The following is a 26871-nucleotide window of genomic DNA, read 5'->3' on the forward strand; positions in this document are numbered from 1 at the left end:
TTAACAAAGTCCAAAAAAGTCCAATGCATCCAGATTTTCTTGTTCTGTCATGTTTTACAAATATAATTATTGCTTTGTAATCCCACATTTGTCAATTTCCAAGTTACTGTTTTTATTCCTGTTAATGTCCATCTCCCAAATCCTGTCTCTGCTTTATTTCCAATGCACCCTTGATTCTTCTAGTAGACTCTTGCGTTTTTTTCCTTCTCTCAAGCATTTTCTGTTGAAACATTGGGAAAAGTTTCACTGGCACAGTCTCTCTACAGTCTTTATTACCAGAAGAAGAAAAAGAGGCAGAATCTCATTCTGTTTCACAATTCACTTCTTGTTGGACAAACTTTTGTATTTCTTCCTTAGCATGTACTTCATCAAAAATGATTTTGTCCCTCCAGGGAAAAATATTTTGAAGACAGCTGGGTACAGCTGTTTGAATCTCACATATGTTTCCCTGACATTCCCTGAATAACGGAATAAATTTACTCCTCTTCTGCCTGGTGTACAATAAGTAGTCATTCTCCACTCTGCTGTTTCCCATTTTTAGTACTTTGTCCTTCTGCCAGTTTTGTCAGAATCAACTATTTCTGCTGGTAAGGCTGCATCCTTACTATTAAAAGTCTAGGTTGCCTTCTCATAGCCAGGTTTGGAACATACACATGATGTGCCCTTTCAATTAACAATTCCTGCTGTGGAATACCAGTCCAGCTGCTTATTTGTGCTTTCATAAAATTAATACAGTCTGTCCCTTCCAGCTTCCCTGCTATAGCAGAAAACCTTAGGTTTTCCCTATGTGCTCTGTCCTCTAATTCTATTATTTTTTTAAACATCTCTTCTTGTGCAGTCTCATATTCAGCCAGCCTTTTCTTCATTTCGACCTCCAGGTTTGGCAGTTCTAGCACCTTATCTGAACATCTATTTAAAGGTTTTTCCATCTTTTCCATCCTTTTATAGTTTGAGTTGATATGCTTCATCAGTATTTCATTTATATTAATCAGGCTTGTGTGCAGCTGCCTTATAATTTCCTCTAGGTTACTAGAAGTCATGTCTAGAGCTTGCACTGCTTTTTGCATAACAGCTGCAGTACTTTTCCCAGACAGTGTTTCTTCATCACCTTTTGTAGCTGATTTTCCTTCAGGTCCTCTGTATTTCTTTCTTCCTGGCATCAAGGCAGTGCACTTACTAGCCAGTTACTGAAATTTAGAACCAAAAAGGTGGTGCAATAGTGCTCAAAACAAAACTAGAAAACCAAAAAGTAGCACTAATGTTGTGAGACCTCAGATACAGTTTATTGGAATAAAAGTTTAGCCCTTTCGTCAACTCAACTGACTTTTTCAGAACAAGAGAATATCAAACAAAGTGAATTTAAATAGTAGATACTTTACAATAATTGGTTCTTTTTCCACCAATAATAAGGCTGTAAATTGCCTATTCATGAATATCTAATTCAACTCATAAATATTAAATACATGATGTTAAAAAACACCACTAAAACATGTTCTATTATACTACAATAAATTCAAAAATGTAAAAAGTTCAATCTGAATTTATAAAATTGTAATATGTACAAACACCCAACAAAACCTTATTAAATGTTGAAAAACAAATATACAGATGTATATATATATATATATATATATATATATATATATATATATATATATATAATAAAAACTATCAAACTTGCCCTGCCTTCTCTTTTAAAATTGGCAGAATGGCCAAGTGCTCATTTAAACCTGGGGGAAAATCAGCAGCTAACCTTAGCTGCCACAATAATTCTTTTTGTTTAAGATGTTTTGCCAACCCCCCAGCTTCAACATAAACAAGATCAAGAATATCAAACTTAAAACCGCAAAAGTCAGCACACAACACACTATGTTTGTATAAAGCATTGGTTTCCTTTTTGTTTTTTTATGTCGTATAAATGTTCATATATCCTAGTTTTAAATAACCTCTCCGTCTTTCCAACATAAAATGAAGTACAAGTGTTACACCTAGCAATGTACACCAGCTTACTGGAAAGACAATTGCCCCTTCTCAAAAATACAGTACTTTTGTTTTGATTGTCAATATTGATGGAGCTATCCTGCAAAATATATGAACAGTAGGAACATCTCCCACAAGGTCTACTCCCACAAAGTTTCATCTGTGCACCTTGATTATTGGTACCTCTCTCCAAGACTGATTTTAGGTTAGGACCTATTTTGGTAGAAAAAATAGTTTTGTCACCCCCCACCTGGAACACTTCACTATTAGTTTTAAAAATATTCCAATTTCTACACAATATTCCCTTTACTTGAGGATACAATGGACTGTATTGAACAACACATGCTTGCTGAAAGTCAATTTTATTTTCATTATCAAAACTTGCCATTGTATTGTTAATCTGGTTAAGTCCCTTTCCCAACAATAGTGTATATTTTTTGCCCCATTTGTCCAAGACTCCTGTAAGAATATGGTCAATAAACTCACCAGGGTATCCCCTCAGTTACTGAAATTTACCCAGAAATTTAGGTCCACTGGCTTTCTCTGCTAAGTTTCTGTTTTCACACTGGGAGCACTTGAATTAAGCTGTTACTCAATATGCAACCAACTTGCCTCAACATATACATTTCAAGAGATGTAAGCATGCTCAGTCAATTCTTGGACAAATGCAGCCCCCTAACAAGAAGGCATTTTATTTGATAGTCAATCCCTTACTGATGTTAAAGTAATTCCCATGGTTGTTGGGGACAGCAATAGTTTTGATTTGTTAAGGGTGATTTGGAGCTCTAGTAGATCCAAGTTAGGGCAGTGGGTAAACTGCCATGAGTGATGGCGTTTCTGACAAATACAGATACTGTCCCTCAAGTTACCCAAAGGCCTGAAGGTGTGACAGGCACTAAACCTTGGTTTAGCAGGAGTGCTCTTGTTGCACTGAAACCACGTCTCAGTAACTACACAAATATGAATGTGCTGAACTGCAGGAGGGACTCACGTTCTGGCATCTTTCTATTTAGACTCCTACCATTTAGTAGTAACACTTTGTTGTTGTCCAAACTTGAGTTACACATGCTGTAATGTCCAGTAAGATTACTTTAGCTTAAAAAAGCACAAAGGGAGCAGCAAAAGCTTTTGCAAGTATGTGCATGCCCTAGTATGAGAGGTATAAGCCATCATATCTTCTATCTCACCTCAGACTGACACATACTAAATCCCCTTAGAATGACACCAACTACTTAGTTGTTAAAGCCAATTATCTTGTCTTGGTATCTAGACAGATTCCGTGTGAAGGCAAGATGCAACTCCAGAATTGTACCTTTCCTGCCTCTAACACATTTATGGCAAGTTTCATCATGTCGCTCTGCATGTCCCTATGGGTAGAGCACCTCAGGCCATTTACTCTAACATAGACCATCACTAGGTCATAATCACATTTTTCTGGTTTAAGGGACCTTAGGGTTCTTGTGACATCATAGACCTTGAACAAGAAAAGCAACTTACCATCACCCTGTTCTTGTTCAGTCTGGTGAGTGTGGAAGTCTATACACTTTACACAGTCACCTATAACTAAAACTTTTCCCAGTGTGGAAGCAGATTTAGGGGACTTTAAGGTTTCAGTCTTGCTTTTCTGGTATCAGATCTGCAGTATGCACAAGTAGAGAGGGGTTAAGTGTTGCCTTGTGTGCTGGAAGCTAGGTGAGCCTGGTGGTATGCTGTGACTGATGTGGTGTTGTGGACACATGATGCTAACTGAGTTGGCTGATCTAAGACTTTTTTTCCTTAAACATTTACATCTCTTACAAGTTGTCTTCTTAACTGGCAGATGCGATGAACACTTGGTTAGCATAAAGCAGTAGCTACCCTGCCTTAGAACACCTGATGGGATCAGAATGGCCACAGATGGGGGTGAGAGCAGACTGTCGAGTCATGTGGCTGGAGGGTGGAGTAAGTCTGGTAGCAGTACACAGGGGATGGAGAGAAACTATTGTAAGATACCCTAAAGGTTTATGGATGAAGTACTTAGTGTGATACTCTGAAATTAGGTTAGATGGTAGCAATCTAGAAATACTTGGTGTTGATATGGTATTAGATTATACTTGACAAAGAACTGATAACTTTATACAATTTGTAGAGTTACAACTCCTAGCATAATACAGGTCACCTGGACAATAGACAGAAAGTACAGTTGTGTACACTTACCATAAATGTAGGTGCTTGAGTATATTCACTGTTGCAGTCATCACACTTGGGTTATCTAACTGCAGGTAGCCCTCAGTCAGCCTGAATACCAGAGTCTTGGGATTTTTGCGTTGGATGCTGTCACCTCTTCCACGACGTCAGGTCGTCAGGGGTATAAAACATTCAGCCAACGCCATTACATCAGTTTTTCTTGCCCCAAATGTTAGCAGCCCCCCAAATAGGAAGATATTATATGGTGTGGAACACCAGCAGTACAAAGTAAATACCATTGCCATTAAAAAATGACCATAAAGAGGCTAGGTAGAAAGGATAGAGAAAACCAGGGGGCTGGAAGGAGGGATACCAGGACTGCAACAGTTATATAAAAAATGCAGAACATAAACTTCAGACTCTCCACGTGAATACACTCGAACATCTACATTTATGGTAAGTGTACACAATTGTACTATGTTCTTCATGTTTCACTGTTGCAGTCATCACACTTGGGTTGATTCCCAAAGCTGAGGAAGGGTGGAGGCAGTCAAATAGTGTTAAGGCTGGCTAGCAGGCCTTGTAAGACTGCTGCAGCAAATCCAGCTCTTGATTTAGAAAAAATAGGTAAGTGGTAATGCTTGGTGAAGGTGTGTACAGAACTCCAGGCTGCAGCTTCCAGAATGTCCCTGGTAGGAACTTCCCTGCAAAACGCAGTAGAGGTGGAAGTAGCCCTAGTGGAATGTGTTCTGATCCCCTGTGGTGTAGGTTTTCCATGCAGTGTGCTATCCATTTGGAAATGGTTTGCTTTGAAATGGCCTTGCCCTCTGCCCCTGTAGTGAAGCTGACTAGCAGCTGGTCAGATTTTCTGAAAGGTTTAGTCCTGTCAAGGTAGAACCTGAGCTGTCTGTGCACATCCAAGTATTGCAGGATCCTTTCCCCTTTATTCTGAGGATTAGGGAAGAAGATTGGCAAATGGATGGATTGGTTTAGAGCCACAATGGACACCACCGTAGGCATAAAGGATGGGTTAGTCCTGAGGGGAAACCCAGTCAGCATGGAAAGTAATGAAGGGTTCCACAGCCATTAGTGCCTGTAATTCAGACACTCTTCTTGCTGAAGTTATGGCTAGAAGCAAAGCTGTTTTCCAAGAGAGGAATTTTAACTCTGCTGAAGCAGCAGGTTTAAAAGGGGGGAGCGTGAGCTTTTCCAGTACAAAGTTAAGGTTCCGGGCAGGGGTGGGAGCTCTCCTAGGGGGCCTTAAGTTGTTAGCCCCTCTCAGGAACTGTTTGATGAGAGGGTGAGAAAATAGGGGTGGCTCGGTATTATAATGAACTGAGATGGCAGAGGCATGAATCTTAATGGAGGAGAAGGACAGGTCTCTGTGGAGTAGCTCTGCTAGGTAATCAAGGATTTGAGGTAAGGAGGACACTACTGTGGCCTTTCCTTGAGACTGATTCCAAGAACAATATCTTTTCCACTTTTCAGCATAGGATTTCCTAGTACTAGGCCTTCTGGTCTCAAGAATGACGTCCAGCACCTGTTTGCTGAGGGTTGCTGGTGGTATATTCAGGGGATAAGCCAAGCTGCAAGGTTTAGGGTTTGCAACTGTGGATGCAAAATCTGTCCCTCCTGCTAAGACAGCAGGGAAGGTGTCTGATGGAGGTGCCAGGGTGGCACTGTTGTCAGACTGCGTAGTAGTGGGAACCAGTGATGGCGTGGCCAGTCTGGGGCAATAAGAATTTCCCTTGACCTGTCCTGATCTTGAGTAGTACTTTTGAGAGGAGAGGCAGAGGGGGAAAGGCATAAATTTATAGGTTTTCCCATTTGAAGGATAGGGCATCCACCTTCCAGGCCTTGCTGTGAGGGTTCCTGGTGCAGAATTTGCTCAACTGGTGTTCTTGGGGGAGGCAAAGAGGTCCACCTCCGGTGTCCTCACCTCTGGATTAGAAGGTTGAAGGTGTTGGGCTCCAATTTCCACTCGTGTGGGTCCAGGAGATTTCTGCTTAAGTTGTCTGCCAGTGAATTTTGTTTGTTTGGCAAGGAATTGAGCTTGTAGATGCACTTGGTTGCTCAAGGCTGTGATCCACAGAGCCATGGCTAACCTGCAGAGTGGGTAAGAATGGGTTCCCCCCTGCTTGTTTATGTACCACATAACTGAGGTGTTGTCTGTTTTTATCAGCAGCTGTCCTGGAAGAACTAGGTATTTGAAGGCTGTCAGAGCATTCTGTACAGCTAGCATCTTTTTTTCATTGATATGCAGGAGAATTTGTCCTGGGCTCCACTTGGCCTGTATGCACTGGCCTGCCATGTGAGCCCCCCATGCACAGTCTGATGAGTCTGTTGTCAGGGTTTGGGCGGCAAGGGGTTGAGTGAAAGGCAGTTCCATGTTATGGTTGCATGCTTCTGTCCAACAAAGGAAGTCTGCCCTTAGACAAGGTATGACAGAAAAAAGAAGTTATGTTCTTACCATAACGTTCCATCTGAGTAGTAGACTTCATTCTTCTGCACATATGGGTATACGGATCCGATTCGGATCAGAGCCGGCAAAGCTTTTCAAGCATCAGCTCTGAGCTCCAAGCTCCTCCCTTACCTATATTACATCACTTCCTCCTATCTAGCCCCAGATCGAGTTTGCTGACACTAAATGGCAACATAACCACAATTCTAAACAGGAAAAACCTGAAGAGTGAGGGGGATGTAGGGAGGCAAGGTGCAGAAGAATGAAGTCTACTACTCAGATGGAACGTTATGGTAAGAACATAACTTCTTTATCTGAAGTAGTTGACTTCATTCATTCTGCACATATGGGACAGAGTCCCCAGCTACTAATATTCCTGGGAGGCTCTTATGGAAGGATATTTCTGAGCACCACAGAGCCAAAGGATGCTCTCCCTCTAGAAATAAGATCCAATTTAAAATGAGAGATGAATGTGTGCGAATTGGTCCAAGTCGCTGCCGCACAGATATCGTCTAACAGAACTCTTGACCAGAAAGCTGCAGAAGTGGCCACTGCTCTAGTGGAATGAGCCTTTAATACACCAGAAGAAGACAGACCTTTGTCCTTATAAACCTGTGCAATACAAGGAGTTATCCACCTTGCTAAGGACACTTTCAAAACTGCTTTGCCCAAAAATGGTTTAGAAAAGGATACAAACAATTTATCCAACTTCCGGAAAGGTTTAGTCCTATGGTGGTAAAAACGAAGCTGTCTATGGACATCCAATAAATGAAGCTTACGTTCACCTCTATTTTGGAAATTTGGGAAGAAGACTGGCAAATTGATAGACTGATTAATATTGGCTGCAGAGGACACCTTGGGAAGAAAGGAAGGGTCCATACGCAGCAAAACCCTATCCTTGTGGAAAACCAAATAGGGGGGGCAAGGAGGATAAAGCCTGCAACTCTGAAACTCTCTTGGCTGAAGTGATGGCGACCAAGAAGGCTGTCTTCCACGACAAAAACTTCATCGGAACTGAACCGGCTGGCTCGAAAGGGGGGGGATGTCAAAGCCTGAAGGACTAAAGTCAGATCTCAGGGGGGCACTGTTTCTTTAACTGGTGGTCGCAATAAAAAAGTGCCCTTCAGGAAAGCTTTACACAATTTGGCAGAAGCCAGAGCAACCTTATTTTCACCCACATGAAAATTAGAGATGGCAGCCAGCTGAACCTTGATGGTGGAAGCACTAGCGCCTGATCGAAAAAGATCGGCCAGAAAATCCAGTATGACCGGAATGGGGGCTGTAAACGGGTTCAGATTGCGCTGAGAGGCCCAGAACACAAAAACGTCTCCACTTGATATTGTAGAGTTTCCTAGTGGAGGCTTTAAGAGAAGCGACCAGAATATTCTTAACAGGGGACGAAGGTCCGGGAGTCCTGATGATCATGGGAACTGGAGCAGCCACGCCGTCAGCTTGAGACTGTCCAGGTTGGGCAGGGGCAAGCCCGACGGGTGAGAAATCAGATCCGGGCATGGATCTAGAGTCCATGCATGGAGGAATCAACAGGTAAGACCATAGGAATGGAAACCACACTTGACGCAGCCAGAAGGGAGCTATGATAATGACTTTGCACTGCAGCCGGCAAGCTCTCTGAAGGAACTTCAGAATAAGAGGTAACGGGGGATAAGCATACAGTAGCCCGGGAGGCCAAGCATGGACTAGAGCGTCCCTGGGGCCATTCCCTGGAGGGGGGATCAGAGCGAAGAAGTTGCTGCACTTCGCGTTGGAAGGAGATGCGAAGAGATTGCAGCAAGGTTGACCCCAAACACGGAAGATCTTCTCCGCCACTGATTGTTTCAGAAACCACTCGTAAGGCAGAAGGATTGCCCTGCTGAGACTGTCCGCTAGAATGTTGGAGTGTCCTGGGATATGTGTTGCTATGAGAAACCGGCTGGTGGATATGGCCCACTCCCAAACCCTCACGGCCTCGCGACAAAGGGGTTAGGATCGGCTCCCTCCCTGTTTGTTTATATACCAGACTACAGACAAGTTGTCTGATTGAATGGCTACCATCTCCAGAGGTAGGACAGGGTGGAAGGCTCTCAATGCTAAAAGCACTGCCCTCATCTCCAGGACACTGATGTGTAGCTTGGTCTCTGAAGGGGACCACGTGCCTTGGACTGTTCTTCCCAGGAAGTGCCCCCCCCGAGCTAGGAAGCGTCCGTGGTCACCGTGGCTTGAGCCGGAGGGGCTAGAAAGTTGCGCCCTGCAAAAATGTCCGCCAACTGAAGCCACCACTGTAGTGACGTTCTGCATGTCAGATTGATTTGGATGTGGAAATCCATCGGAAGGTCTAGCCAGGACCACTGAACTGCCAGATTCCACTGAAGGACCCTCATGTGAAGACATGCAAGAGGGAGGATAGAGATTGTGGCTGCCATCAAACCCAGGGCCCTGAGAACATTGGCTGCTTTGACTACCAAGTGATCCAAGATCGCCGATACATGGAGTCTGACATTTTCTATCCTTTCAGGGGGTGAGAAAAATCTTGACTGAATCGAATCCAACCTTGCCCCGATGAAGTCTATGATCTTAACCGGAGCCAGGTGTGACTTGTTGATATTGATCGTGATGCCTAAATTGTGAGCCAGATCGAGGAAGTAGTGTAGGGCCTGACACAAGAGACGTTTGGTGGATGCAGCAAAGAGCCAGTCGTCTAGGTAGGGGAATACCTGAATGCCCTGAAGTCTCAGGTGAGCCGCTACGACCACCATAGCCTTGGTGAACACCCTGGGAGCTGTGGTGAGACCAAAGGGTAGGGCTCTGAATTGAAAGTGACTGGCCCTTAGCTGGAAGCGTAGAAACCTCCTGGAGCTCCTGTGGACCTTGATGTGATAGTAAGCATCCTGGAGGTCTAACGAGCACATCCAGTCGCATTCTCTCAGAAATGGTAGAATGGACTGTAGAGTGACCATCCAAAATTTTTGTTTCTCTACCGACAGGTTGATGATAGACAGGTCCAGAATGGGCCTGAGGTCCCCCGTCTTCTTTGGCACTAAAAAGAACCTGGAGTAGATGCCTGATCCGGATTGATCTGGGGGGACCGGCTCGATAGCTCATTTTTGTAGCAGCTTTGAAACCGCTAAAGCTGCAGCCTCCCTGTGAGTGGGTGGAATATCTGGAAGGCATGCTGGAGTAATGGGACATGAAATGAAGGGGATAGAATATCCTCTGGATATGGATGTTTAACACCCAGCGGTCTGCATTAATGGACTCCCATGTCGCTGGATGTAAGAAAAATCTTCCCCCGACTGCCTCCAGAGTACAGCAGCCAGGCAACCCCTCAGGGTTGCTCTGCGGGTCTGTCAGAAAAGGGTTCCCTAGACAAGAAGTTTCTGGGACCCCCCCTCTGCCTCTGGGACGGTGTCGGTCTTGTCCCCCTCTGCCTCTGGGGGACGAATACTCCTGAGTCTCACGAAAGGACTGTGATTTCCGGAACCACATCTTCTTTTGCCCCTTTTGGTTCCTGGAATAGGACTTCTGGGGGTTAGAGAAGCAGATTCCAATGGCTGACAAAGTCTTTTCGTCCTTCTCACTCTGGGTTAGTGTGTCACGTACAGTCTTCCCAAATAGGGATGATCCATTGAAAGGGGCATTGATGAAAGACGCCTTAAAGGGGTCCGCAAATTGACACAACTTGATCCAGGCATGATGCCTCAAGGCAACGCCTGTACCAGCAGCCCTAGCGGCTCCCTCCGTAGCATGAGAGAGGAGATGCATAGCGGTATTAGTCACTGATTTCAGTGTAGTCATCTTCGCAGTGAAAGACTGCTTGTCCTGCTGTGACAGAGACTCCGGGGGCGACTCATTTAATTCTGATATAAGGTCTTGCTGCAGTCGGATAACATGTGCCAAGTAATTCAGCGCACAGATAGAAAATGTCGCTGACGAGTACATGCACTTCCCGAAACGATCCATCGACCTAGACTCTTTGTCTGGTGGATGAACCGAGGAACTCTCCTGTGCCAGTTCCTTCTTTGTGGCAGCTGCAACCACCAAAGCATCTACCAGGGCTCCTTTAGACCATGCCTGCCTGTCTGATGGCGGGGAAAGAATTTTGTCTGGCCTTTTGGGTATAGGCTCTACGTTGTCAGGATCCTTCCATGCCCTAGTGGTGATAAGGTCCACCAAAGGGTCTGCTGGAGGGGAGACCCAGGAAGTAGATGGGCCCACGCCAAAGGCCTCCAGGAATACGGACTCATCCGCAGAGGGTTTGGGGGCTGACCAACCTCCTCTTTGGTGGAGGATCTCCATAATGTCTCCAAACAAGAAGTCCTCGGTAGGTGATCTGGCGGAACCCTCTCCTTCATCTAAGTCCGTATCAGTGGTAATGGACTCAGGGGAGTCCAAGTGCTTCCTCTTACACTTGCACTTATGAGATTCCTCTCCAGTGGGACTCTCTGGAGAGGATTTGTAAGCTTCCGGAGGTTCCCTGAAGGGAACACCCTGGGGTTGCTTTGGCACGGGCTGTCCCTGCGACAGAGTAATGGGAGCAGAATCCAAAATCAGAGGGGTCTGGGTAGGATCCGAGTAGGTGAGCTGTGGTCTCAACCCCTGGGAGAGAACCCTTTCCACTGCCCCGAATGACGATGGAGAGCACACCTCTGTAGAACGTCAAGATGAGGCCCTCCCCGGCACCGAAGCAGGGATCGGAGCCGATGGTGGGGTAGTCCGGGCACCGAGGATGGGATCCAAAAGAGCGAGATCTCGACCCTTGGGTCCGACTCCCCGACCACGGCTCCGAGATCGGATCCAAGGAACTCAAGGTAACGGCCGGCGTAGAGGACACGAGAACCACTGGCGCCGACCCAACAGCTCCAAAAGGTCTCGGACCCGAGAACTCCCGAAGCATCGGGTCGGATTGGAGAAGGAGCAATAGGATGGAACATAGTTGAAGAAGGAGGACCCTCTCCAATGGGAGAGGGCCCTGGTAAGACCCCCATCTGAATTTGGTTCTGAATGAACCTCCTTCATTAGCCTGCCATATCAAGGTCGGGGACACTCTGAGTCGACCTGGAGGAAGCGACCTACTCGGGTCTGGGCTGGATCTGAGGGGAGTGCCTTGGCTCCAAAGACTCCATCGGCTCCTGTGAGAAACGGGGAGAGCGGAACTGAGGAGAATGAGATCTGGGTACCTTTGAAGAGGGAATGGAGAAAGACTCCCTGTCCGGTAATCTTTTCCTGGGCCTGTCCCTCTCTTTGTGGCGCTTCTCCTTCTCCCTTCTGTCCCTACCTCTCTGGGATAACTCCGATGAAGCAGGCCTGGCGGGAGGTAGAGTCCCTGCCTGCACAGTGTCACTGGCTGGGGAGGAGACCGAGGCAGACTCCAGGGCAGAAGCTGGCAGCAGACCCTTGGCCACAAGTTTAGCCTGATGATCCTTCAATGCCCTGGGGTTAACGAATGAACAAATGTCGCAGCATGCAGACAGATGGGCGACCCCTAAACATAGAACACACAGAGTGTGGCCATTGGCTGGTGAGAGCTTATGACCACACTCTGTGCACTTCTTAAATAGAACCTTAGGCTGTTCAGCCATAGTAGAAACAGTACAAGCCCTAATAGCCCACTCACACACACACACATTTAACAAATATTGGGCCTAGGCAGGAAACCAGTATCACAAAACAAAACACTTAAAACTAACTTTTTTTTTTTTTTTTTTAACAACCAACACAACGACCAACACGAAGGGAGGAAAAGGGAAAGGTATTCACACTCAACTATCGCCAAAAAGACCAAAAAACCTTACCACCTTGCTTAGAGCTCAGAGACCACGATGCTGACTCCTAGAGCGGCAAATGTGATCTGGGGCTAGATAGGAGGAAGTGATGTAATATAGGTAAGGAAGGAGCTCGGAGCTGATGCTTGAAACGTTTTGCCGGCTCGGATCCGAATCGGATCTGTACACCCATATGTGCAGAATGAATGAAGTCAACTACTTCAGATTGACTGTTTCCAGATCCTGAGAATGTTGACACCAAAGACTTTTTAAGTACCATTGAAGTTTTCTCATATGCAATCTTGCATATGGAATTAGCAGAATGCATGAGGACATGAACCCTAGGGCTTGCAGTATTTTCATTTCAGATAGGTGGGCTTTGGTGGCCATTTGTTTGAAGTAGCTGGTCAAATAGACCTGTTTTTCTGTAGTGAGAAATGCCATCTGGGAAGTTGTGTTCAAGCTTGCTCCCGGGAATACAATTTTTTGACTGGGCACCAGTTGTGATTTATTTTCGTTGATGGTGTACCCCAATGAAGCTAGGAGTCTTTTTACAAATGCCAGGTGCTGAAGTAGCAATTCCTGACTGGCCGCCTGAATCAGGCAATCGTTTAAGTATGGGAAAATTTGGATATTTCTCTGCCTGCAGTATGAAATGGCTGGAGCCAGGCACTTTGTGAATACTCTGGGTGCAGTAGATAAGCCAACGGGAAGTGCATTGAACTGATATACAGCCTGCCCTGAAACATAGATATTTCCTGCAAGACTCCCTTATAAGGATGTGCAGATAAGCTTCTTTTAAGTCTAGGGTGATTAACCAGGCATCCTTGGCTAGCATAGGGAGCAGCAGTTGCAGTGTAAGCATTTTGAATTTTGGGACCATCAGGAAGGTGTTGAGAATTGATAGATCCAGGATTGAGTGCCAACAGCCCTCTTTTCTGGGCACCAGGAACAGTCTGGAGTAGAAACACTGTCCCCTTTGTTCTAGTGGAACAAGTTGAATAGCCCTGATATTGAGCAGGGAAAGTACTTGCTTTTGAGCCTCTGTCCACTGGTTTGAAGGAAGGTTTGGAAACCCGCTTGGGTTTGGCAGTGAATGGAAGTAGAATATGTATCCCTGGGAAACAATGTTTAGAACCCATTGGTACTGAGCAATGGACATCCAGTTTTTTGAATGAAGGGCAAGTTTCCTCCTAGGGGCGCAAGTAATTGGGCAGGGCTGGGAAGGATAACTGAAAAGTCATTGTGAACTTTTTCCATAAGGGGGTGGCTTACCACTCCCTGTTTTTGAGGTGGGAGCACTCCATTGTTTAGACCTCTGCAAACCCTGAGACTGTAGTCTTGGTGGTCTGTTTCCCCTGGGTTTGGGCTGAGAAGGCCAAGAAGGAGCTGGAAAGGACCAGTTTTTAGAAGGCCGGTGCCTACTAAATCTAGGTGGCTGCACCTGTAAGAATTATTTGACAGTTTGCATAGATTTAGCTTTTTCTTCCATCTTTTTGAGAACTTCTTCTGCTTTGGTGCCAAACAAATGGTCCTGATTTAAAGGAGCGTCTAGTAATTTTGATTTGACATAATCTAGCAAGATTTGTTCCTTCAGCCAAGCATGCCTTCTCAGTACAGTCCCAGTGACTGCAGCCCTGCAAGATGCTTCTAGGGCATCAAAGCCACACTGCAATGTATGCTTACTAACTTGGTTTGCAGAATGCTTTTCTGCACAATCTAGAAGTAACACCATTTTTTGTTTAATTAATTCCATAATATGTTGGTAGTACTTCAACATGTGAAACTGGCAATTCAATGCCCTGATGACAAGAGTTGCAGAGGTATAAACCTTCTTACTCCATCTGTCTAAAGCTCTGGAATCCCTGTCTGAAGCGGTAGGGTTTTGGCTGTAGTAGCCTTAATGCCTTTAGGTACCTGGGAAATGGTCTCTGGATCCGCAGTAGGATTCTTAAAGAGAGATTTGTGAGAATCAGGTACTCTGTAGTACCTGGCAGGTTTTCTAGGGGCCGGTGGTAAAGTGTCTGGAGTAAGACTGGATTCCATCAAGACATTAACTACAATATCCAGGACAGGGGGGTATAGCTAGAGGCCTGTGCTGAGGCAACTCTAAAAATTCTCTGAATCTCTTTTTGGACTGAGGCTAGTCCTGGCATTCCCAGCAGAAATTCTCTCAAAGTATGCAAAGTTTAACCAAAAGAAAAGTCTTCTGGAGGGGAGGCAGAGGGAAAGGATTCCTCTGCATCTGAATCCTCATAGGTTGATAAGGGTATGTCCTGGTAATCAGAAGGGTCAGAGTCATCAGATTCCTGGTTTGTAGAATCAGAAGGAAACTCAATTCTTTGTCTTTTAGCAGGGGAAGACTGGCTTCCCCTAATTAGGGTAATAAGGTCTTCAGCAGACCATTTGTTTTTACATTAAGAAGGTTTGTGGTCTGCACTGTAGTGGCAGAACAGGTAGCTTACATCCTTCTAAGTTGGGAACTGCTGATTGAGGGCTCAGTGTCTGTTATTCTAAAAGTGTATTAATTCTGGTTTAAGCACTTGGGCTTCAGGCCAGTTATTTTACATTAAAAGGGTTCGTGGACTGCACTCTTGTGGGAGGAGAGGCTGGACTCTGCCCTTCTGAGATGGGAATTTCTGGTTAAAGGCTTATAGTGCCTGCATATTTGAACTGCTTCTTACTGAAATTGGTACACCTTGTTTGCTGTAGCGTAGACTAGATCCAGGCCTGCTGAATCTAGCTTTGTTTGTATAACTTGAGCACTAATCCAGGCATTCTTTAAAGTATTCAATTGTATTTATTACTGCTTGGTAGTAACTTGATTAAAGTGTAGCTATCATTCTAAGTCTTTTGGATTAAGCACTTGGGCTTCAGACCAATTGTTTTACATTACGAAGGTTTGTGGCCTGCACTGTGGTGGCAGGACAGGTAGCTTACATCCTTCCATACATCCAGACCTGCTGAATCTAGCTTTGTTTGTATGCTTGTTGTTTGTTCGTTGTTATTTCCCTGAAATGCTAATTCCACCTAAAACGCGGCTTTTCAGCGCTTCTGTGGATCCCTAATGATATCTGCATTGCAGACTGTACTTATTTTCCTTGTTTCACTTGAAAGAAAGTTACTGTTTGTCATTTTTGCATTTAAGTTACCTGGCACTTGTTCACTAAAGCAATTATATAAGTCCGCACTAAAAAATTAAAAGCACTACACCCTCACAAACTCCCCTTGAGTACCTTGTTCCCCATTGGCCCTTTTTTTTTTAATTATAAAGGAATTCCCAATACTATTCTAGCATGTCCAAAGGTCAGTTGTCAATCTCCTCACCGGTCCAGCTGGTGAATCTGGGAATATTGAGGCAATGTTACAACTGCCTCGTACACAGACAATCCTCTCCTCCTCCCAACAAATTCCAACACATGTGAGAGATGCAACCATATAGCCAAACTAGAGGCTAAGCTCTCTCAACTCAGTACTGGCGTAACCAGTCAGGAGGAGAAGGAAACCATACTCACTGCAATTCCAGTCTCACATAGACCTACCACGACAGCAAACCAAACACATAAACACACAAAAACATACTCGGAGGCTCTAAATAAAAATCTGCCTAAGCAGCAGAGACCTCCAAAGCAGACACCCAAGCAACCGCTACCCCAAAACAAAACACATGCAACACACAGCTCACAAAGCCAGTGTGCCAAACAGTCACAGCCCTTAAGGCTAAACAACACACCTAATACACTTGTAATAGGTGACTCTATCGTCAGGCACACTGACGTCCCGCTCACCAGGCTGAACAAGGAGAAGGTCATGGTGAGCTGCCTGTCAGGCGCTAGGATCCGCCACATAACACAAGCACTCAGGTCACTCCAAGGCAAGTACAAATATGACTCAGTCATTGTCCATGCTGGTGTGAATGACCTGAGATGTACCTCCCTGGACTACATGAAGAGAGACCTAGAGGAGCTCTCTGAGCATGTGGCCCAGGTCGGTATGACCCTGACCTTGAGTAGCATCTTACCCTCACCAAGAATGATGCCACAATATGAAGACAAGATGATCAATTTCAACAATTGGCTTAAGTATTGGTGTCATTCAAAGGGATCAATGCCTGTCAGCCTGGGATGACATGCTCGACAAACCACAAAGCTTCGCTAGGGGCGGCTTGCACCTGTCACCCTGGGCTTTGGGATATTAGCAAAGGCTCTTGCTACCCCATAGTGCCTTTTTTAGGCAAGGCTCAAAGACAAACCCACCTCCATAGGTATCAGAAGGGATAAGAAACTAAGAGTAATGCTACTCAGCAGAAGTCTAAACCTCAAGATGCGCACTCAAAACTCTCCTTAGCATGGAGAACATAGATATCTGTGCAGTAACAGAAACCTGGTTCAAGGCTCGAGAGCACCCCAGCACTACCAGGTTATACCTCATACCATGCTTTTGACCCCCCAAAACTTGGACGAACCACAAAGGAGGGAGTATCAATATCTGTCAAAGATACCCACACCTCAGGTTGGTGGCACATACGAAGCATCAGAGACTATCCATGTGCAACTAACAGTGGGTAAAACTGCCTTCCAGTTTATATCCTGCTACAGACCACCCTCCCAAACCCAGGAACCCCACTCAGCCTTCCTGAGAACACTGGAAAATATGAAGGTCTCTCCAAACACCATTATATTGGGCGACTTCAACTACCCAAACATAGACTGGGAGCATTACTCTAGCTCCAACACCCTAGCCCAAAGGTTCCTAGAATTTATAAACTCAAATGCTACGGAACAACTTGTTACCACTCCCACAAAAGGGGAAAACATACTGGACCTGATCATCACCAACATGGGGACTCTATGCTCCATACCAGAAGTGTATCTCTCACTGGTAAGATCAGACCATAAACTAATCTCACTGGATATTCACATCCCGACCCCATCCCCTGCACAGAAAACCACAGTGAAAAACTTCTCTAAAGCAAATTTCACACTCCTCAAAACCAAGGTGGAATCCCTCAAAGCCCCCGGGCCTGTGGAAAATAAGGTCCAGACTGCAGAATCCTTTATAAATGCATTCTATGAACACCTTCAGAAATGCATGGATCATGCAATCCCAAATAAAACCAAGACACAATCCTCCAAAGGCAGACGTCCTGTCTGGTGGACCCCAGCCATAAACAAACTATACAATAGAAGGAGGAAGCTACTACATGATAGAGCAAAATCCCAAAAAGGGAAGGCATCTCTGATCAGTATTAGCAAAAAACTAAGGGCACTCATAAAATCGTCCAGTTAAAGAAACTCCAGCTCTACTCAGTGGCATACCGCCTGCTCAGAGGCGATCTGTGCCCGACGTATAAAGCCATGTCCAACCCAGAATTAATGGACATGCTGCACCTCAGAAAATCCAAATCCCATCGAGCTACGCGCTCGAGAGACTTGAACCTCAGCACTGAAATAAACAGAACATGCTGGAGGGACAGATTCATAACCCAGAGTCTCCCTCCACTCTGGAATAAAATCCCAGTCCAGGTTAGACAAGAGTCCCTCATTGACTGTCTTCAAGAGGAATCTTGATGAGTGGATGGGAGATCGTAGGTTTACCCCGGGTATCACTTCTGTGTCACTGTTAGACAGAGGCACAGTATACTAACCTCGAAAAAGGGCATAGCAAAATTAATTTAAAATGGGTGGCAAAAGCCAAACACACTCTGGCTAGGCTTATAAATGCCCTAGGGCAGATAGCCTAGTATGAACCTATGAGCCATTCTAAGCCTTAATTTTTGGCACTGAAAAAGACAAGGTTAACTGCTCTTTTTACTTTAAGATTGGAGCATGTCGTCATGGGGATGGATGTTCATGATTACACAACAGGCCTACCTTCAGTCAGACTACTGTGCTGCTGAATCTCTACCGAAACCCTCAGAATACAGCACAAACTGCAGATGGGTCTCACTGTTTTTCAGGTCAAGTTATTGACGTAGAAGTGCAAGAGCATTATAATGAATTATTTGAGGAAGTATTTACTGAGTTGGAAGAGAAATATGGTGAAATTGAAGAAATGAACGTCTGTGATAACCTTGGTGACCATCTTGTTGGAAATGTATACGTTAAAACTGAACTCGTACAGTATATGACATTTAGGGAAATGGGAGAGAAGAAATTGTGCTTTTGTTGATGTCAGTGGTGAAAAAAAGGTTTTGTTATGAAGAAGATGCAGAGAAAGCAGTGAATGACTTAACCGTTGGTTTAACAAACGGCCAATTGTCACTGAGCTGTCCCCTGTGATTGACTTCAGAGAGTCATGCTGTAGGGAGTATGAGATGGGTAATGGTGGAAGGATGAAGTCTAGTAGGAACTGATTCTAAAGTTGGATATGCACTAAGGTGTTTTTTTACTGTGGACACCTGTACAAGTGGTGGAGTGACATTCATTTTCGTTAGAAGCCATATATGGATGGGATGTAAAACAAACACTTGGCGTATTTATTGGATCTGCATTTCATTTTGGTGATTGTAACGAATTTGATAGGGGGTTTGCATAATAATTTTTGTATTGTACATCATCTGATTTGTTGTTTGAAGGCACTTGTTTAGTGTTACCATATGCAATAATTGTAAACAAGTTTGTGTTTTTGAGACTTCTGTCATTTGGGACAAATACCTAAGATTCATATAAGTTTTATCAGGTTTACTTTAAACTTTTTGAACATCCACAACATTTGGAACATACTACAGTTTATAACATCTGCTCACCATTTTAATGAATGGGTCAACTATCGTCTTCTGACTTTTTGTTTTGAATGTGTCAGATTTTTTGTCAATTGTATTTTTACTTACACTGATATAAGAATCTTATTTGCTGGATGCTTTTTAACACTTGATCATTTATAACTACAGTGACCAGTCGTTGGTGTTACCCACTTTTATTTATCATATTTTTGGTAAGGGTAGTGTGACACCGGTGAGGTTTGCGGTGGGAGTGACAGATGCGTTTAAGGTGGAGGTGGGATTACATTAAGGATCAGCTCTGAGCCCTTTCTTATTTGCAATGGTGATGGACAGGTTGACAGACAAGATCAGACAGGAGTTCCTGTGGACTACGATGTTTGCAGATGACATTGTGATCTGTAGTGAGAGTAGGGAACAGGTGGAGGAGACCCTGGAGAGATGGGGATATGCTCTAGACAGAAGAGGAATGAAGGTCAGCAGGACTAAGACAGAAAATATGTGTGTGAAAGAGAGGGAGGATAGAGGAATGGTGAGGATGCAAGGAGTAGAGGTGGTGAAGGTTGATGAGTTTAAATACTTGGGATCAATAGTTTAGAGTAATGGTGAGTGTGGAAGAGAGGTGAAGAAGAGAGTACAGGCAGGATGGAGTGGGTGGAGAAGAGTGTCAGGAGTGATTTGTGACAGACGAGTACCAGTAAGAGTGAAAGGGAAGGTCTACAAGAGGGTAGTGAGACCAGCTATGTTATTGGGGATGGAGACAGTGGCATTGACAAAAAGGCAGGAGCTGGATGTAGCAGAGTTAAAGATGTTAAGATTTGCACTGGGTGTAACGAGGGTGGACAGGATTAGGAATAAGTATATTAGAGGGTCAGCCCAGGTTGGAAGGTTTGGAGACAAAGCCAGAGAGGCAAGATTACATTGGTTTGGACATGTGCTGAGGAGGGATGTTGAGTATAGTGGGGAAAAAGATGCTCAGGATGAAGCTAACAGGTAACAGGAAAAGAGGAAGGCCTAAGATAAGGTTTATGGATGTGGTTAGAGAGGACATGCAGGTGGTTGGTGTGACAGAGCAAGATGCAGAGGACATGAAGAAATGGAAACAGATGATCCACTGTGGCTACCCCTAACGGGAACAGCCGAAAGAAGATGATGATTTATATTTTTGGTGGGATCATATTGTTGAATAATAGCTGTGGGTTTTTGGGGTTATTGGTTGACACTAGGTACTTCACCCCTACACCATGATATCACCATCTCAACCATCACACACTCAACTCCTACTACATACCATTTGCATCACTTCCCCTCACTCTGCTAACCACCATTACCAGTTACCAAACACCACTTACCTACACACTATTCATTTCTTACAAAGGAACATCTCCCAATACTCCAAACCCCATACCATATTTACAACTAACCCCATACAACTATCACACCACCATAATTCACCACCTCAGACACAAGCTATGCTCATCAAATAGTTAATCCCACACCACTCTTAATTACACAAAACTCATCTACAAACTAGTCAAACTTTATGTACACCTGAAAACAGAACTAGTATGCTGTGGTGACATACACCCCAACCCAGGCCCATTCAGTCCAGATAGACCAATCCCAGACCTAAATACAACCCTACTCCAAAGGCCCACAAACTCACTCCTCCTCATAAATCTAAATATTAGAAGCATCTTAAATAAGGTTCATGATCTCCAAGCCTTAATCTCCTTTTACCATCCAGATATTGTCACTCTGGCAGAGACCTGGCTTAAGCCCCTAATTCAAGATAATGAAATCACAGCACCAGGCTACAATATAATCAGAAATGACAGAGTAGGAAAAAGGGGTGGAGGAGTAGAAATAATATATAAAACTCACCTTATCTTAGAAAAACTAGACATAACAACCCCAGACTTAGATAACACTGAACTCATCCTCACTAAACTAAACTTAACCCACATAAACATATTAACATTATCGGATGCTACATTCCCCCAGGGAACAATATTACCATTGAAGAAAAACTACTAGAATGGATGACCAACACCCTTCCCCAAGAAAACATCATATTAGGCGACCTTAATATTGACTGGGATAACTGCTCCAGTCTAAACCCTATCTCCCATATCAACCTACATGGACTAACCCAACTAATAACTTCCCTCACCAGAACAGACAAAAGAACCAAACATCAATCTATACTAGACTGGATACTAGTATCTCATCCTTCCCATACATCTCATGCTGATTACCTGCCAGCCACCCTCAGTGACCACCTAGCTACATTTCTAATAAGAAGCAAAACTCCCCAACTGACCCAAGAAACTGTCAGGGAATGTAGGAATAGGAAAAACTTCAACCAACTCAACTTCAACATTGACCTAAAACTATGTAACTGGACCCCCCTAAAAACTTTGGGCCTTGATGAAGCAGTACTATACTTCAGTTCTACCTTCATTAACATACTTAACCACCATGCTCCTCCTAGAACTACAAGAATCAGAACTAAACATGCACCTTGGCTAACTTTAAATACTAAAGCATTACTCCGAGATAGGAACAAAGCATGGACAAACTATCATAAAAGCAAATCCCAAATAGACAAACAAACATACCGTCAGTTACATAACAAAGTCAAACAACTTATTAAAAATAGACAAAATATCCTACTACCAAAATATGCAGAATAAATATATTAACAACCCAAAAAAGTTCTGGGCTGCTGTCAACACTGTACTACAACCAGGGAAAACCACCACCCCCACCCCAAAATAGTGAACAACCATGACAACATCCCCACTTAGCTCAACAAATTCTTCACAGAAACTATCCAAAACCTAGCCAACAACCAACTAAGCCCCAACAACCCATCCCCAACTTAAACAACCTCTTCACCAAAAACAAATCTCAGTTACCCCATCTTCACCTTCAACCCAGTGCCAACCAAAATCATACAAAAATTACTCCTAAAACTTAGGCCAGCCACTACAGCCGCTGGTAATATACCTTCCGAATATCTGCAACTAGCAGCTGAAGCAATAGCCTACCCTGTCTCCATATTAATAAACAGATCTATCTCAGAGTGCAAACTACCCCATCTTTGGAAAATATCACATATTACATCACTGCACAAAGGGGGTACCTCTGTAGAACTTAGTAACTAACGACCCATAGCTATACTATCCCCCCTATCAAAACTTCTAGAGAAGGTTGTCCACATGCAACTGATGAAACACCTCTTAGCAAACAAATTACTATCCACTCAGCAACATGGTTTCAGAACCTTTCATAGCACCACCACCGCACTTCCATCATTCACTAATACCGTCAATAACCATAGAAACAATGGACTGCTAGTATCTGCAACTCTCTTAAGACTTATCTAAAGCCTTTGACATGGTCAACCATGAAAAAAGTACAGTTTTGTACCTACCATAAATGTAGATGTTCGAGTGCTAATACAGCTGCAGTCATAACAGATGGGTTCACCTGCCGTTAGGCGGGTCCTCGGTCGTCCGAATTCCAAAGTCTAGGTCCGGCGTCGGTTGTCGTTGCTTCTTCCCTGACGTCAGTGCGACAGGGGTATAAAAGAACCAGCCAACGCCATTTTATTCAGTTTTTCTTGCCCCAGATGTCAGGTGCACCCAGAAGGAAGGCAATACATAAATTTATGTAATAAAGCAATGCAATATAATCAAAATACAGTAGTTGCAAGCAAATACACCATAAATGAATACCCCAATCAGGTTGTATGAGGAGGTGTTAGCCAATAGGCCTGTCCCAAGAGGGGAAGGAGGGAAGGAAACCTGGACTGCAGCTGTATAAGCACTCCAACATCTACATTTATGGTAGGTACAAAACTGTACTATGTTCATCGTGCATACAGCTGCAGTCATAACAGATGGGTAGAATCCCAAAGCTAAGAAAGGGCTGGTTGGCACTAGGTGGAACTAGGAGGAGCCAGGATGCCCTGCAAGACTGCAGTGGCAAAGCCTGCTCTAGTTTTGGAGTATAATGGTAAGTGGTAGTGCTTGGAGAAGGTATGCACAGAACTCCAAGTGGCTGCTTCCAAAATATCTTTGGTAGGAACTCCTCTGAGGAAAGCTGCAGAGGTAGCTGTGGCCCTTGTGGAGTGAGATCTGATGCCTGCAGGTACAGTTTTACCATGAAAAGAGTAACAAAAGCGTATGCAGTGGGCTATCCATTTTGAGATTGTCCGTTTGGAAATTGGCTTCCCTTGAGCTCCTATAGCATAGGACACAAAGAGCTGTTATGATTTTCTGAAAGGCTTTGTTCTGTCCAAATAATAACGCAGCTGTCTGTGGATGTCCAAGGAATGTAGTAGTCTCTCCCCTTTGTTTTGAGGATTAGGGTAAAAGGTAGGTAAGTGGATAGCCTGATTCAAAGCTACCCTGGATACCACCTTTGGCATAAAGGATGGGTTGGTTCGTAAGGAAACTCTGTCCTGATGGAAGATGATGAAAGGCTGCACAGCCATGAGGGCTTGTAGTTCAGATACCCTGCGAGCTGAGGTGATAGCCAGAAGGAAGGCTGTTTTCCAGGACAAATATTGCAAATCTGTTGAGGCAGATGGCTCAAAAGGAGGCAAGGTCAGCTTTTCTAAAATGAAATTGAGGTCCCAAGCAGGTATTGGTTGTTTCCTTGGGGGTTTTATATTCTTAGCCCCTCTGAGGAACTGTCTTAAGAGGGGGTGAGAGAATAAAGGTGGATCAGTCAGTGTTGTATTCTGCAGAAATGGCTGAGGCATGGATTTTGATGGAGGAGAATGAAAGTCCACTGTTTAACAGCTCAGCTAGATACTGTAATATTTGAGGTAAATTCAGTTTTCCAGGATTCTGGCCCTTTTTCTCATTCCAGGCACAAAACCGTTTCCATTTTGCGGAGTAAGCTTTTCTAGTAGACGGCCTTCTGGCCTCCAAAATGACATCCTGCACCTCCTTGGAGAGTAGGGTCTGTTGTGATGTTAAGGAATCTTCCATGCGGCCAGATTGAGTGTTTTCAGCTGACTGTGAAGAGTTTTGAAGCTGTGCTGAGTCAGAAGAAGAGGCATTAGAGGTAGGATCCATGGTGGGAATCGTCAGGCTCCTCAGGAGTGGGTACCAGTGCTGTCTTGGCCAGTCTGGAGCAATGAGAATCATCTTTGGTCTGTCTGCTCTGGCTTTTAATAGAAATTTGGGCAGCAGAGGAAGAGGTGGAAAGGCATAAACTGTCATTGTTGTCCAACTGAAAGAGAGAGCGTCCACACTCCAGGCCTGTGGATGAAAAGCCCTTGAGCAGAATTTTGTCAATTGGTGATTTTTGTGGGAGGCAAAGAGATCTTTGTCTGGCCTTCCCCATGCTTGAATTATCTCTGTAAAAACTTGAGGATGCAACTTCCATTCGTGTGGATCTGTCATATTTCTGCTTAGGTTGTCTGCCAGCGTGTTTTCCTTGCCTGGCAAGTACTGTGCTTGAAGTTTGATTTGTAATTCCAGAGCCATGTTCCAAAGTGCCATGGCCAGCCTGCATAGGGGGTATGAATGGGTTCCTCCCTGTTTGTTTATGTACCACATTACTGTGGTGTTGTCTGTCCTTATCAATAGTTGACCTGGATGCAGAAGGTCTTTGAAAGCTATAATAGCATTTATTACTGCTAGCATTTCCTTTTGATTGATGTGAAGGTGCTTTTCTTTTTGGGACCATTTGCCCTGAATGTACCGATCTGTCATGTGCGCCCCCCAGGCATAGTCCAAGGCGTCTGTTGTGATGACTTGATTTGCTTGAGGCTTGCAGAATGGGAGACCTGTGTTTGTTTGGCATGCTTGAGCCCACCACAGAAATTCCTTTTGAAGACATGGAATTAGTGGTATTAATGTTTCCAAACTGTGGCTGTGTTGAGACCATAGGTTTTTCAGGTACCACTGAAGTTTCCTCATATGCAGCTTTGCACATGGGATTAGTAGGATGCAAGATGCCATGAATCCCAGAGCCTGCAGGATTTTCCTTGCAGTCAGCCTGGTGAAATTTGCTAGTTTTCTGAAGTATTGAGTTAAGTTGCCCCTGTTTCTCTGGCGTGAGGTAGGCCATCTGGGTGTTTGTGTCCAAGTTGGCACCCAGGAAAATAATTTTCTGAGAGGGTATTAGCCTTGATTTCTTTTTGTTGACTGTGTATCCCAGAGAATTCAACAACATTATTACAAAAGCCAGATGTTTCAGAAGTATATGCTTGCTGTCCGCTTGGATCAGGCAGTCGTTCAAATATGGGTATATTTGTATCCCTTGAAGTCTGCAGTAGGCAATTACTGATGCCAGGCATTTCGTGAATACTCTGGGCGCAGTAGATAAGCCAAAGGGCAATGCAGAGAATTGATAATAGGTTGAACCTGCAAGAAATAAATCTGAGGTATCTTCTGCAATTTTGTCTGATTGGGACATGCAGGTATGCCTCCTTGAGGTCCAATGTTACCAGCCAAGACTCCTTGCCCAGCATGGGAAGAAGCTGCTGTAATGTGAGCATCTTGAATTTTAGTGCAGTAAAAATGTGTTTAGGATGGATAGGTCCAAAATAGGTCTCCAATCTTTTCCCTTCCTTGGTACCAGGAATAGTCTGGAATAAAAACCTTGACCTTGTTCTTGAGTAGGTACCTCTTGAATAGCTTTCATGTCCATGAGATCTGAAATTTGTCTTTGTGCCTCTGCCCTTTGATTGTGTGGCAGGTTTGGCATGCCTCTCGTTTCTGGAAAGGTGTGAAAATGGAATCAGTAGCCTCTGTTTATAATGTCCAGGATCCATTTGTCTTTTGTGACAATATGTCAATTTTTCGAAAATAATGCCAGTTTTCCGCCTAAGGGTGCTGCCATTTGAGCCTTGCTTGGCATGCAAAGGGGAAAGTCATTGGGCTTGCTTTCTGAATGGCTGTGAACTATCCTCACCACCTCTTTGTGTAGGAGCTTGCCATTGTCTGCCTCTAAACGGTCCTTGAGATTGCCCTCTGCCCCTCGGGCGCCTGTATCTACCTCTTTGGGGTCTGTCCATGGCTGGAAAGGACCAATTTTTGGAAGGCCAATTTCTACTGAAACGTGGAGGTTGTACCTGTAAAAAATCTTTCACTGTTTGCATTGATTTAGCATTTTCCTCAATTTTAGTAATGCACAAAAAACCAAAGACAATCAAAGAATAATCCACGACCTTGAAGAAAGGAACCGGAACTCTGCTAAAGTCCAAAAGGCTGTATTTTTATTTCTGAAGTATTCCAAAAGTCACAGATAAAATCACACAAAGCTTTCGCTCAGGCAATCCTGAGCTTTATCAAGTGAAAACAAATTGCAGTGTGCAGTAACCTCCATTAAATAGCCTGGCAATTATACAATTAACTAATTAGTGAAATCTAGTACTAAGGTACTCTGGTGCTTTAAAGTTGGGTGTTAAAAAAGTTAATCATTATGTCAACTCAAAAAATGAAATGTTTGCAATAACATGTGCACTTAAATAAAAATGACTAACCATAAAAAACATTTTAAAATGCCAGTTTCCTAGGTTTCAGAACATAAAAGTCTGAAGTCTGATTGGAGTTGTAGATTGTTGAAGAATATGCTTAAAGAATGTGTTTAGATTGTCAGTGAATTGTTAAAAACATTTTTTTTTTTCATTATTACTTTACACTGATAAAAACATGCAATGAAATATGCAGGAGATATTTTTAATGCCCATCCATATAACATTTCATATAGAATTTGATTTATTTTATTTATTCCATCTTGGGCTACCGTGAACTATT

At 44.0% G+C, this 26871-nt stretch overlaps 1 protein-coding gene across 2 annotated transcripts in view; it reads right to left on the bottom strand.

Annotated features, from left to right (window-relative positions):
• VPS28 (VPS28 subunit of ESCRT-I) overlaps positions 1 to 26871 on the bottom strand; it is an 870107-nt gene that overhangs the window by 294918 nt on the left and 548318 nt on the right. The gene's annotated exons all lie outside the window — the stretch shown is intronic.

Source organism: Protopterus annectens, chromosome 3.part1, assembly GCF_019279795.1.
Source record: "Protopterus annectens isolate FY-2018-M chromosome 3.part1, PAN1.0, whole genome shotgun sequence".
NCBI classification, from domain to species: domain Eukaryota; kingdom Metazoa; phylum Chordata; order Ceratodontiformes; family Protopteridae; genus Protopterus; species Protopterus annectens.